We start from the raw sequence: 13,142 nt of genomic DNA, 5'->3' as shown, positions 1-13,142 counted from the left end.
GTCAAAAAAGTAAGGGGATAGAAGTGCTATCTTTCATTTTTAAGCATGTGACAAAGTCCTGCAATGTTGGTCACACACCCTAGACCATAATTTAGTGACAAAGTCATATCACTCAAAGGCAGAAAAATATGTCCATCATTTGCTTCCTCAGTTATTTTTTACTCAGAAACTGGCTGAAGAGTGCCAGACTTGGAACTGTGTGATACCTTCCTTATAATAATAGTATAGACAGGGATGGAGAAAAGCCAAAAGGTTTCTCATGGAACTGGAACTTGAAATACAGAGGACTAATTTTCTTTGAACTTTCCATTAAGGATCAGTTGACGGTCAGTTGGCTGAATTTAAACTATATGAGCTGTACACTTCAAGTATTTATGATCTTTTCAGCCACAGCCAGGCACATGGTTTGAACAGTGAATGTAACTAACCATTGGAAACTGGGAGATGGAGCAGATTTTCCATCACATGAACTTCTTCCATCAGTGTAGTCAGTGTTTCCCATGCCTCCTACTCAGTCAAAAAATAAGGGTTTGATGCAGAATAATCCTTCCAGTGAAATTCTCTGGCTTATGTAAGCCCTTTATGGTTATTCTTGTCTTGCAACCCATGCTGTGTCTTGCACACTGAACTATTTGCTAGAAGGTAGACTGAGTTTGACCATTCTGTATAGAAGTGTTCACACCTTTATCTCCTCTCTTCTGGAAAATAATTTGCTAGAAAGTATTAGAACTGAAAAGGGTACTCAGTCACTCCAGAAGGAATAAATGAAAATAAAATTGTGTGAAATTTACAAAAAAAAAAAAAAATAAAAATAAAAATAAAAAAATCTTGTTTTATAAGGCACTCCAAATTTTCATAAATCAGAGATTCAGAACAGCATCTGAGTTTTGACCTTGGCGAGATTGGAACTTGTTGCCACTGTTGGTTCTTCCATTGCTTATCCTCCCTATTGAAGAGACATGGAAAATTATTCAAAACCACCAGGTGATCCCACAGTCAGAAAAATTACCAATTTCTCTCATCCTTCAAGTGTTTTACTCCCTGTTCTCCTGACTGTCTTTACCAATTTTTAAAAGTAACTGGCAAATGACGTCATAATTCTGAATTAATTTCTATGTCCTCTGCAACTTAAATGGCTGAATCACTTTTGGTACAGTGGCTAGGTGGAGTCCCTCCTTACTGAACCTGCCAGCTCTCAATCTCATGCAATTATCAGTTATGAATATACAGGCACCTACAGACATAGATTTTTTTTTCCCCCATTGTATGCACACAGCCATTTTTATTGTAGAGTGACTAATATCTCTAAATCATTTAAATATTTTTCAGTCAGTATATTCATAACTATAACTAAATTTGTGCATTAAATTACATTGGGTTTTTCCAGAAAGCAGCTTTGCAGTTTTCATGACAGACAGAAATAAAAGGCAATGAAATTATGCTGATTTTTAAACATAATTTTCCAGTAGTTTAAGAAGAATAAGTTTTTCATTTAAAAAAGCCAGCAGGATCAGCAGGCAACTAAGTTCTGTTTTAGTTGAAAATCAGTGGGAGGGAATATAAAGCCATATTTTTTTTTCCTAAACGGAACTGGAGCAGCAGCAAAGCTAACAAGTTGTAATCAGCCAAGATTTTTTTTTTAACATATCGCAAAAAAGGTACTTTTTAAAAATCCATAAAGCCCTGGTGCAATATAACAAAGCATATTTTCTTCAAGTATTTATTCTTGCAGTAGAAAGCACAAGAAAGAAACAGCTCAGGAAAGATAGGAGAGGGGATTGTAATATCCAAGTATAATTGGGGTTGTTCATTTATATTTACAAAACCCTCAATAACCATCTATCTTATGCTGCATCCCTCCCAAAACATAAATTATAAAAAAGCATCCCTCTGATGATAGGTGAATACTCACCATCCTAACGTCAAGAAAACAAACAAAAGATCCTTCCAGCTCTCAGCTCAGCCTTTCTCAGTAGAGTGGAAACAGTGAAGTGAGTTTTTCAGCTTGATGCAAAGGTTAAAAAATCAGATCAATGGTAAACCAACTGTAAGAGAGAGCTCTGGAGAAATCATTACTAAAGATTGTCCTGCTAACCTCCCTTTCCACAAATGTCTCCATTGACTTTACTGGGCTTTGGAGCACACCCAGAATGATTTGTTGCCCACTGCTCTGTCAGCTGAAGAGAAAAAATCTCTCAAATAGGCAAATCTGAGGCCACTAGGGCTCCAGGGACTAATGCCAATAATGTGCACCAGCCAGAAACTTGCTGCCTGCCAGGACACATCCACTGAAAAGACATGTTTAAGCAGATACCAAATTCAGCACTGAACTTTTGCTTCTGTTTCCAAATGGTCTCTAAGGCTATATAACTTTCTCTTTTACAGGAATTAGGAGTTACAGTGGCTGGTACAAGCATCAGAAACTAAAAGAGACTTTGGCTCAGAGTAAAGGTTCAGGCATTGCTTTTTGCTAGGCCGTATTGCCTTCTTAAAGAACAATGCTCAGATATACAGATGGAAAGCTGAACAGCCCTGTGATGACATAAAATACAATCTCTTCTCAAAATATTTCTTGCCCCTACCTATCCTAAAGTTTTTTTAATATATATATAAATATATATATGAGAATTACATATGATCACAAACCAAATGGCCAGATATTTCTCTAAATATACATCAGACTGCAACAAATTATAAGCTGAAGACACTTGCTATGCGCTCTAGGAAGAGGTAGAGGAATAAAATTGAGACTTATTTGATAGTTTAGCAGTAAAATTAAAGGGATACAAATCTAAAATATTTTAGGATGTTAGGTCACAGGGTTATGAACCAGGTTTTTGAAGTTTGTGAAAAATTCCTTGAAAAGCTTCTTCGTGTGGTTTATCTTTGGATTTTACTACATACGGCTTTGAGTACTCTCCATGATACAAAAGGTGGAGGATTCCTGAAAGGTGCCTAATTTATATACAGCAGTTTTTCACCCACGGTACCAATACAGTAAATGGTTCACGCATCACCCTGTATTCCAACATCAGCACCATCAAGCCTTCACTGGACGTGTTCTGACCCAGACCAAAATTTTACTGCTTCTGACAACTTTTTATTGAAAAACTAGTCCATTTGCTTATAAAAGCAGCACATCAGAAAAACTGTGAATCTCTCTGACTCAGATTAAGTATTTCTGCTCAAGTCCATTTTAAATTTAAATTGGTGTCAAACAATGTGAATATTTTTCCCAAATTTGTCTCTAGCAGAGAGACTTTGTGGAACACTACTGATAAATTTTAGAACATAATTACTTTCAAAAGAAAGACAAGATTATCAAAGACTTCTATTGTTATGTTATAGCCACAAAGAGGTCAAGAAAGACAGATGACATCCAGATTTGATATTTGACTGCAGCTGTTCTATAGTCTGGGGAATAATTGGCATGTAAAAGAGCATTAAACTAAAGGCACTCTGATTCCCTCACCCTGACAGTAGCATTTCACATCATTAAGGTGGAAGAATGACCTGCATGACTGACCAAACCAAGCCTCAGGTCACTTCAATAATTAAAAAGATAGGTAAGATCAATAACAGCAAACAGTAGCACTTTACAGCACAATGACTGGTTACATGTAGTATAACTGGCAGTAACAACCTCATATTTATTAAGGCTGGGTGAAATTAGAAGGAGAAAGAGAAAAAACAGTCAAGTGCTATTGTATACATTTGTTTTCTGGCCATCAATATCTAGCTTGCTATGGAATTTCAGTGACTCATTGATTGAATGTGGAGATGTGTAATCAGCACACAGATTTTATTTAAGCATTGATCTTTCAGTCAAAAGCCCCATAGCAACTCTCCTCAAGAATTTCTGACTTGTCAAGGCCAGGCACTACAACTAATATAGACTGTGCTTTGTTCTACACACATGTGGATGATCAAGCAGACATCGAGACACCTCTTTAGGCAAAATGGGGTTCAGTACTCTGATTTTTTTTTTTTTTTGAGGGGGTAATAAAATGGGGTTTTTTTAAAAATTCAGATTATTAAAGCCCTGTCCCTCTTCTTGTTGTGAACAGTCTTCACCCAAAGTATCATTGGCTATTCTTGATATTAAGTATCAACAAGATCATGGGTTCATGTTGTATTTATACAAGACTTTGATTCTTCATGATTATGCAAAAATGCAGACAGCCTGCAATAGGATGGAGGAAATTTCTCATTGCATACTTTGGCTTAAAAATAAATCCAAATTTAAAATCTCTCATTGATTTTTTTTTTAATCTTAAAATTAGGTTTCTTAAAAATAAAACCCAGAAGGACTATTTTGACATTATTTAGAACGTATAGATGCATTAAAAAGAGCAAGAGCTAATTTTACATACCCCACAGTCGGCTCTCCTAGGCTTATATCCACTGGCTATGTGTATCATTGCATCTACATCAGCTGGTATAGATTCCAATACTGTGACTGCACTGATTTTTACCAGCTGAATCTCTTCCCCCATGTTTGTAGAAGGCAGTTTAGTAGGCTGTGCCAGGAAACTGGAGTCAGTGGGTGACACATCAGCCCACTTGTCCTGGGGGAAAAATTCTACCTTTTACCCTGTTTTCAGAGCCTGTGTTTAACCTGTTGGAGTTGTCATGACAATAACCTTTTGCCATTAATTTAAACTGGGTTTTAAGTTGCTTGTTGTTCAGCAAAAACATCATTGTAGACGTGTAAATGATACCCCTCAAACTTCAGCCTTTGTTGGCTGACACACCTCTTGAAACACAGTACACAGCAAAACTGGATCAAGATTAGAGACCATAACTGGTGATAACTTTCAGTGTTATTATCTTAATAAACTTTCTGTACTTGATTAGCCTGGATAAAGAAGATATAGATCAGCCATGATAGCTGCAAAACTACAGATAAGCTGGTCATCCTTTCAAGATAAAAATGCCCATCTGTTCTGAGATTGTAATCAAGGACCCTCTGCTGATATTTAGTCTATTCCTACATGGCCTCTAGCTAATTAAATACTAAGATGAAATCCATTGTTAATGCTTTTTCTTTTCATTTAACTCACTTCATTGTACCCACTCTGTGCTTTTTTAAAGATCACAGCATACTAAAATCCTTATAGAAGGCTATAAAAGCCACTTATACCTAGTAGCCTTGTACAGTTGAAGGGTTTAGGAGCAGCAGGGTTTGTAACTCACTGCTCTTTGGTGAGAACAAGAAATGTACAGCAAGAAATTCACTATAACAAATCCAAATTCACATAATTACATATATAAGGGGGCTGTAGTTAACGTACAAATTTCCATCTGTTTTGTTTGGGTTTGGGACTTTTTTTCCCCAAATACTGCTTTTAATGTTCCTACTCTGGGCTCCTTTCTGGTTGACTTTGTGGGATTCTCTTTTATAACTTTAGGGGTTGTGGGGTTTGGTTTCTTTATTTGCAAAGTTGAAAAAGACCTTAGCAACATGCTACTCATCTGGGAGTGTGAATGAATAAAATTTAGGACTGAAAAGGATTAGGTGTGGAGGTGATTCTCTGCCAACATTCTCTAATTTGTAGAGATATATTTTAATGGATTATGGAAAAGCAGCAACCTTTCCTCATTAAGATTTCTGGTAGTGCTGCTGTAGTACTGCTTCTCCTCAGTTCTTCTGTCATGGCGTTACTTCTGACAATGTCTAGATATATAATTATTTTCCTGATAATTTTTTTAGAATTTGATCAGTCTTCTTGATTATCCAAAGTGAGTTCTCTATTTGCAGTACACAGAACTATTAGTAGTTTATAAGCCTCTTTTGATCAACTAGAGTTTGTTGTACTTTGACCTCAGAAATTTTGTAAGGTATATCTTTTTTAATATCAACTGTTACGAAAGTATCTTCTTGCCATCTTTATTCAATGCTATATGTTGACCATTTATTCATTTATTAATAGACTGCCTGCAGCCTACTTTTTTAACCTTAAAACCTTTGGTCCACAAGTCTTTTTCAAGTTCTAATAAATAGATTAAACACTCATTTTTCCACAGGAGGAAAACAGCATCAAATGTATTTTATATATTACTTATGCTGTTTACTTGCATTACTACCACAACCTCTGCTGTGAATACAGGTCTTTTCCACTGGAATTTAACTATTCTGCATGGTGTTCTACCTCCATTTTCTGAGATACCAGCTGATTTTGTTATGGGGTGATTTTAACAAAGGTGTCCTGAGTGATCAGGGACCCATGACATTGCAATGTTCTGCCCCTTCTAGCTTCTCTGTGTTGACCAAGAATATCCTTCTTTCAAGATCTAGTCCATTAATTTATTTCAAAATTACACTAGGAACTTCTATGTTTGCCACACTAGTTTTTTTTTCAGCCACTAATGTCATCACAAACAAGTTTCATATCCATTTTAGCATCCTTCATTGCAGTAGTTTATCAGGTCACACTTTCAAACAGCTGTCTGTAGCATGTATTACAACTTAACTTCTAGCTGTGCTTTTCTACTCTACTTCTCTGTCTCTCTTTTTCAGTTTCTGTGGCTCTTCTTTATCTCAGCTCCTGCTATGCCAGGTGTCCTCTCCACATTAGTTCCAGACCTTCCAGGCATACGTGTTTCTGTGTCCTCGTCCTTCTTTGGGGAGGAGGTAAAAATAAAAAGAGAAAAAGAAAAAAAGGAAAGGAAAGAAAAAAGAAAAAAAAAAAAAAAAAGGCAATTTCCATGCAAGCCTTTGTACACTATTTTATCTTAGCCCTACAGGCAAGCAGACTTCTAACATAGCTTTAGGAGCTTCTTGCATGCACCTTCTCTCTAGAACTTCTCCCTCTTCCACAGTGGTGAACTCAAGTGTAAGATAAGCATGCTTTCTTTGTTCCTATCCTGATTTCTCCTACTGCATTTTTTTCTTTCATGACTCTTTTCTTCTTGCACCAACTTTCCTCGTAATTTTAATCCACTGTCTCAAACCCACCAACAAATTTCACACACTTCAGATTAATTCACTAGCATCTGTGCAATCATACTAACATAAATTCACCTTAAAACATCAGAATCTTCTATATAATAGAAATCTTAGTAATTTCTGAGTTCTAATGCAACATTTTTATTACATTATTCATGAGATTTATCTTGACAGAAAAAAAAAAAAAAAAAGAACAAGGCAATGACCATTTATCGTTCTAAGGACTTAAGTTTTCTTAAGTGTCAAGAAATATAGAGGAAATCCAGAAAAAATATAGCATCATTTCAAGTACCAAGAGGTGATGAGCAAATTGTACTATCAGATGTGTCCAGTTGCTGCTGAGCAGCTTAGTTTATTTCAAGCAATGGGTGTTAGGTCATGTCAGAGCACTGAAGACAAATGGGACCTGCTATTTCTATTCCTCTGTATATTCAGTCACTCCCATTGCTATTTTCAAATCAGTAACAAATATCCCCCAATAGACTTTTTTTCTGCAAGAATCAAAAGCCATCCCTTCTTTCCTAAGCACACTTGCACACAGCTCTTTTCCATTGCCTGACAAAAGCCATCACTGGCACCAGTGCCAGGCATTTGTGAATAATTCTGCCTGCAGATACCCAATGTATAAATTTATACTTCTGCTTTTTTAAAACACTGCTTCAGCTACACCATCTGAGCATAAGAAATTAGTTCAATATAACAGTGGGTGTAGTTCAGTTGGACATAGATTCACAAAACTCTTAAAAGATTAGATTTGACTTCCTCTCTACGTTTCTAATGATTTTTGTTAAGGAGGGAGGTGGAAGGAGGGAAAACAGAGTGGAAACCAGTTGTTCTCATCCTACAATTAGGATTCACAGGAAAAAAACAGCTATCCTATGTAACTTAATATTTGTTTCCCACAAATAAATTCAAATGCACTGGAAAGATGAAGTTGGCACATCACTTTCATTCATCTTAAGATGTCAGGCCAGCCAACTCCATTCCTGATGATGAAACTTCTGTCTCATCAACAGCCTTTCTGTCATTCCTTGAATGTTTTAGTCTGATTCAGTCTTCAGTGCAGATTCTTATTGGTTGTTATTTGTTTGTTTGTGGGCTTTTATTGCAACAACCTACCTTCAGTGTGAGGGCAGCTTCTTGAGAATGCTTTATTCTTGCGTTCTCTTTAACTTCCTTTGATTTGTAAAGTCATTCTAAGTGTTTTAAAGCATAGATAGGAAGCAGGACTCCAGAAAAGGAGTGTATGTGATGATATTGTAATTTCTCTCACATGACTTTATTTCTGCAGTTCTAGAGCTCAGTATGATTGGGTTGTCCAGGTTTCCCTGAAACTGATGAGAGAGAGGAGCAATTTGTCCTATTGTACGGTGGTATGTGCAGAGATTGGTTAAAAAAACCCCAACAATTTGGAGCTTACACAGGCTCATCACTGACATGGGAAAGAGACTAGAAGATAACTAACTTTTCATTGCTAAAATAACTCATTTTTGTTCTTTTAAATTTCAATTTTATAACTCACCTTACACAAACACATCTCTTCTAGAACTTGCTATAACCGCGCATTTGTCCTGAAACCTCATTCTGTCTATCCACACGCAGTTTCCCAGAAGCTTTTTCTGCAAATAGAAATAATAGGGAAAAGAAAAACAATCTGGCTCCTAGCAGCAGCAGCACCTCTCTCAAAAGCCATTTACATATATGAATTAACAGTGCAAATATTTCTTTCAAGACTTGAACACTTATTCATTATTCTTGTTGCAAGACAGAGCTGCAGGTTAATGCTTTCCATAACCACACATGTTAAATGTTCATTGATGTGGTGCTTTGTTGTTCTGCCCAGTAATGGGCTGAGCAAGGGGTACTGCAAAACCATGCCACTCCTGGAGAGGTCAGTGAGTTTCCAAGACAGAACAGATCCCTTAAATGGCCTGATGCTGTGAAGGTCCACCTCCTGTCTGGGCCCTGTTGGCTCTGCTGAGCCTCCAATGACATTCCTGTTTACTGAAAACAGGACAAGATCATGTGCAGGATATTAAAAGTGAAGGTAACTGAGCACTTAAAGGTTTCCAGTGTGGCTGTTCTTTTAGTTTTAGAAAAGAAACAGTAAGAGTGCAACCTTGGTTAATGAGAATAAAAATCCAGTAATGTCAGATTGGGAGTTACGAGGCTCAGGCACAATTGGAGAGAATAAAAATGAATTAGGTGTCAGGCCTTGTGTTACTGGGAGAGGGCAGACAGAGAGATGTGACAATTGATGAGCCCAAGTAAAAAGGGTGTTTTTTGGATACCAGAATGCAAAAGCTAATCAAAGTTCTTTTTTCATATCAGAGTAGCCTTCAGCCCTGCCTGGTCTTTCATACTACAGCTGTCAGTGCCCAACTTTAAGATTATAAGGTTCTTTTAAAATATAATTATAGTCACTGTGCATTTTGTCTTTTTTTCCATTTTTTTTTTTTATTATTTTTTTTTTTAGCTGGTGACAAAAGGTAAAATTCTTCCCTGACCATTACTGGTACTATAATCAGCTTATGTCCTGAAATGTATGATTTGATTATCCTTATTATCTTGGCTTTCATAGCTATAAAAATGTTATTAGTGATCATAAAAATATCTACCCCTTTTTACTCAAGTCAAATCATTTTAGTTGGTTACCTCCTGTGGCAATGTACTCAGCAGGTCAAATATATATTGCATATCTAAGCTTGTACAGAACTTTATGGTCCACAAAGGAGGTTTAAAATTTTACAAATCTCATGAGAACAAGGCTTACCAGTGATTTTGACAAGTAATTCCTGCTCACTTGAGGATGAGAAGGGTAGTGCAAGAATGCTTATGATGCTATATTTAGTTCTTGACGAGTTTTAGGTGAATCTTTGAGATTCTGAGGTGCTAAATTTGTTCAAGCTATTGGAGAGTAAGACCAAAAAATTCCTAAAGGAACATGATATTGCTCTTCATTTTCCAAGCCTGTATCTATAAAGGCATATCATACTTGTAGGCAAACATCACTCCTGATGCCCTGTGGGGGTGAGCTTGTTGCCAATTTTAGGAGCTCCCTAAACACAGACAGAGCCTAGTTTAGAAAGGAGACATCATTTATTCCACACAGAGTGCAAGGTGGAGGTTCCAAAAATCGAGATCACCGTGGGGTAAAAAGTTACATCTTTTATGCAGCGAACACTTTGACATGAACCCACCTATCTAATACATATTACCCACCTACCTAATGCAGATATACTTGTGTGACACAAAGTTCTTTCATTTCTTATGCAACTTCTATTGTAGAAGTTATCCGATGACATTAGCTATGTTTACAAAAGGTGAGAAAATTACATCAATTTTTTTTTTTTTTTTTTTTTTTTTTTTTTTTTTTTTTTTTTTTTTTTGTAGGAGTTATCTGACAACATGGTTACCCCTATAAAAGGTGAGAAGATTCAGCCTGGGGACAATTAGTTCAGCTTAAAAACACCAAGCTCACTGATTTGGGCCATTTTGGGAGTCGGAATAAACACCTCAAATTTAATTTTCACAGTAGCCCCTCCTGACTTTATAAATTGACGCCAAGAACTGTCTCCCATTTGCTCTTGACCGAGAAAAAGCTGAAATCTGGGGCAGGAACAGCAATGTTAAACTGGTGCGAGGGCCCCCTTCCCCCGCAGGACCCCCGCCCAGGCTAGCGGGCAAGGAAGGGTTAAACGCGGCGACAGAGGAGAGTTAATGGCCGGTGTCAGGAACAGCAAACAGCGATTGAGAGGCCAATCCCCCGGCGGGCACAGAGCCGAGCCGGGCTGCCCCAGGAGCTGCCCCGGGGGCGCCGCTGCCCCGGGCTCTGACCCCCGGCCGGGAGTTATTGACCGGCGTCTCCCCAGCCCCACCGGGGCCCGGGCCGCCCTGAAAGGCGTATTGATTACACATTAGCCTGCCGAGGAGCGGGCTGGCATCACCCGCTCCACAGAAAGGCGGGCCAGCTCTCACGCGTTATTAGGTTTGGCATCATTCTAAGAGGACACATAGGATGGGTTTATTTTACCTGGCAGCCGTGACATTCACTGATATAAAGGAGATAATCACGGAAACTGAGTAAGATGTTAATGTGGAATTTTGTTCAATAATTCTTGGAGCTCCAGGCTGGAAATACATACACTGCCTTCTAACATGTCGCCATTTAATTCAGCATCCAAAACACTCTATCTATGCATATTTTCTCTATTTCTGTCAGATGAAGTTCTGTAACAAGGGCTATAAAAAATTCTGGTTACAATGACCAGAAATACCAGGGAGAAGTGGGATTCTTTAACTGCTTAGTTAACTTTGCCTTCTATTTATGAAATTCAAGAGTTAGGTTTTTGGTTTGGGTTTGGTTTGGTTTTTGATTTTTTTTTAAGACACATGGATAAATGTAGTTTAATTAACCTTAATCTGTAATGTTTATTGTAACTCTGTTTTATTTACATATTCTCTTTCAATTGTGAAGTCATTAGTTAAAAAAGACTTGTGAAGCATCTGCAAAATTGAATGTGGGTGAATGTTAACAATGACAATCTTCATACTCGCTGAGTTCCCGAAAAATGTGGGTTTAGAAATAAAATATATGATCTCTGTTCCAAATCACAACTCCCTTGACATCAATTTAGGTCTTAATATTAGCCTGAACTCCTACATGATTTTAGAGGAACGCCATTTAGGTGAAAAATCATTTAAAAAATTGCTATCATTATTTGAGAACAGCAATAAACATCACTCACGCTGTTTACTTTATCACTCAATTCTCAGCACAGTTTGTCAGTGCTGACCAAGGCAATGAAAACATCTAGTTAAAGAAAGAGAAAGACAATTTTTGAAGCTTTGTTAATGTAAGCAAACAGTACAGATGCTTGCCCAGCTTCCAGTCAGGGCTGGACAAACCCATCTCTTGCTCTGCACCCATTCCTGAGCTGTTGGGGTTCATCATGCTGGATGATGAACCCCAAAGGATGAAGGGGTACCTGCCTTGGTGGCACCTCACTTGGCAGCCTAGTTCTCCAGTGGGGGAAGGGATAGTGCCCACAAAGCCTACCAAAAAAAAAAATAAAAAGAAAATTTGCTGTGTGCTTTTCCCTGCCTTACCCTAAACTAGCTCAGCACATTTCAGAGCTGGTCCCTGAGCTTCCTGGGTGAGGAGGCACAGGGGTGACCCCCAGCTACCTCAGGTATGCAGCCAGCAGGCTCAGCCTGCTCCTCAACCCCCCAAGCCCCTCAGTAAAGATCCTTACAGAGCATAAACTGAGAAGTACCTTTTATCTCCTATTTTTAAATTTATAAGATAAACAGAAATTGTTTGAGTGGAGGCAAAAACCCACCAGTTACATTTAAATGGTCTGATCTGATTTCGCCCTCCCTTGTAGTCACTTTCCAGTGATTTAGTGAAAACAGCAAATAAAGGACCAGCTTTCCAGAAAGTTTGAATTATAGCTAATTGTGTTAAGTTAATTTTGGTCTTATTGAGCCCGTAGCACACTTTATTGATTGTAAACAGAGTAAATTTAAAAGCCAAACCATAAAAGCCTCAAGTCTACAGAAGGAAACATGATATGTATGCTTACCAGCAGCATATCACTCATTCTAATTAAAACAAAAATACTGTACTAATGGCATGGGGGCCTTAAAAGGTGTTGTTCAGAGATGGTGAGATGTTTGCTTTTGACTGAATAACACAACTGAACCACATCATCAGCAACTGTTAAGAGAAATCTGGATTTGCTGGAAGGAGCATCCACTTGTGGCTCATAAGGATCTGAACCATGATAACAAAAGCATGAAGGAAAGATTGCTTGCTTTTCACTGAGAAAGCCTAACTCAAATTTTCCAACATATTTCAAGGCAACAGTTAAGGTTAGGTTTACAATTTAGGTTAATACCTAAAGTTTAATATTTACACAAACAACATTTTTGGTTTGTGTGCCAGATAGAACAATTTAACACAACTTTTCTGATCCTCATTATGACAATAGTTACTGTAGAGATTAATTTTGGAGGAACATGCCATTTTCCATACGTAATCCAAGCAGCAGTGGATTGCATCGTATGGAGTACCCAGAGATGACAACCATAACTGAGAAGGAGCAAATCAGATTCAGACTGTACCAGATAAACTGGCCTGCCTCACAGCAAGACAACTGAAGATCTGTTGAAGAAATTGCATGTGTTATTC

The sequence above is a fragment of the Zosterops lateralis genome (assembly GCF_965231275.1).
Source record: "Zosterops lateralis genome assembly, chromosome: 6".
Taxonomy (NCBI): Eukaryota; Metazoa; Chordata; class Aves; order Passeriformes; family Zosteropidae; genus Zosterops; species Zosterops lateralis.
This window is presented reverse-complemented; position numbering follows the sequence as displayed.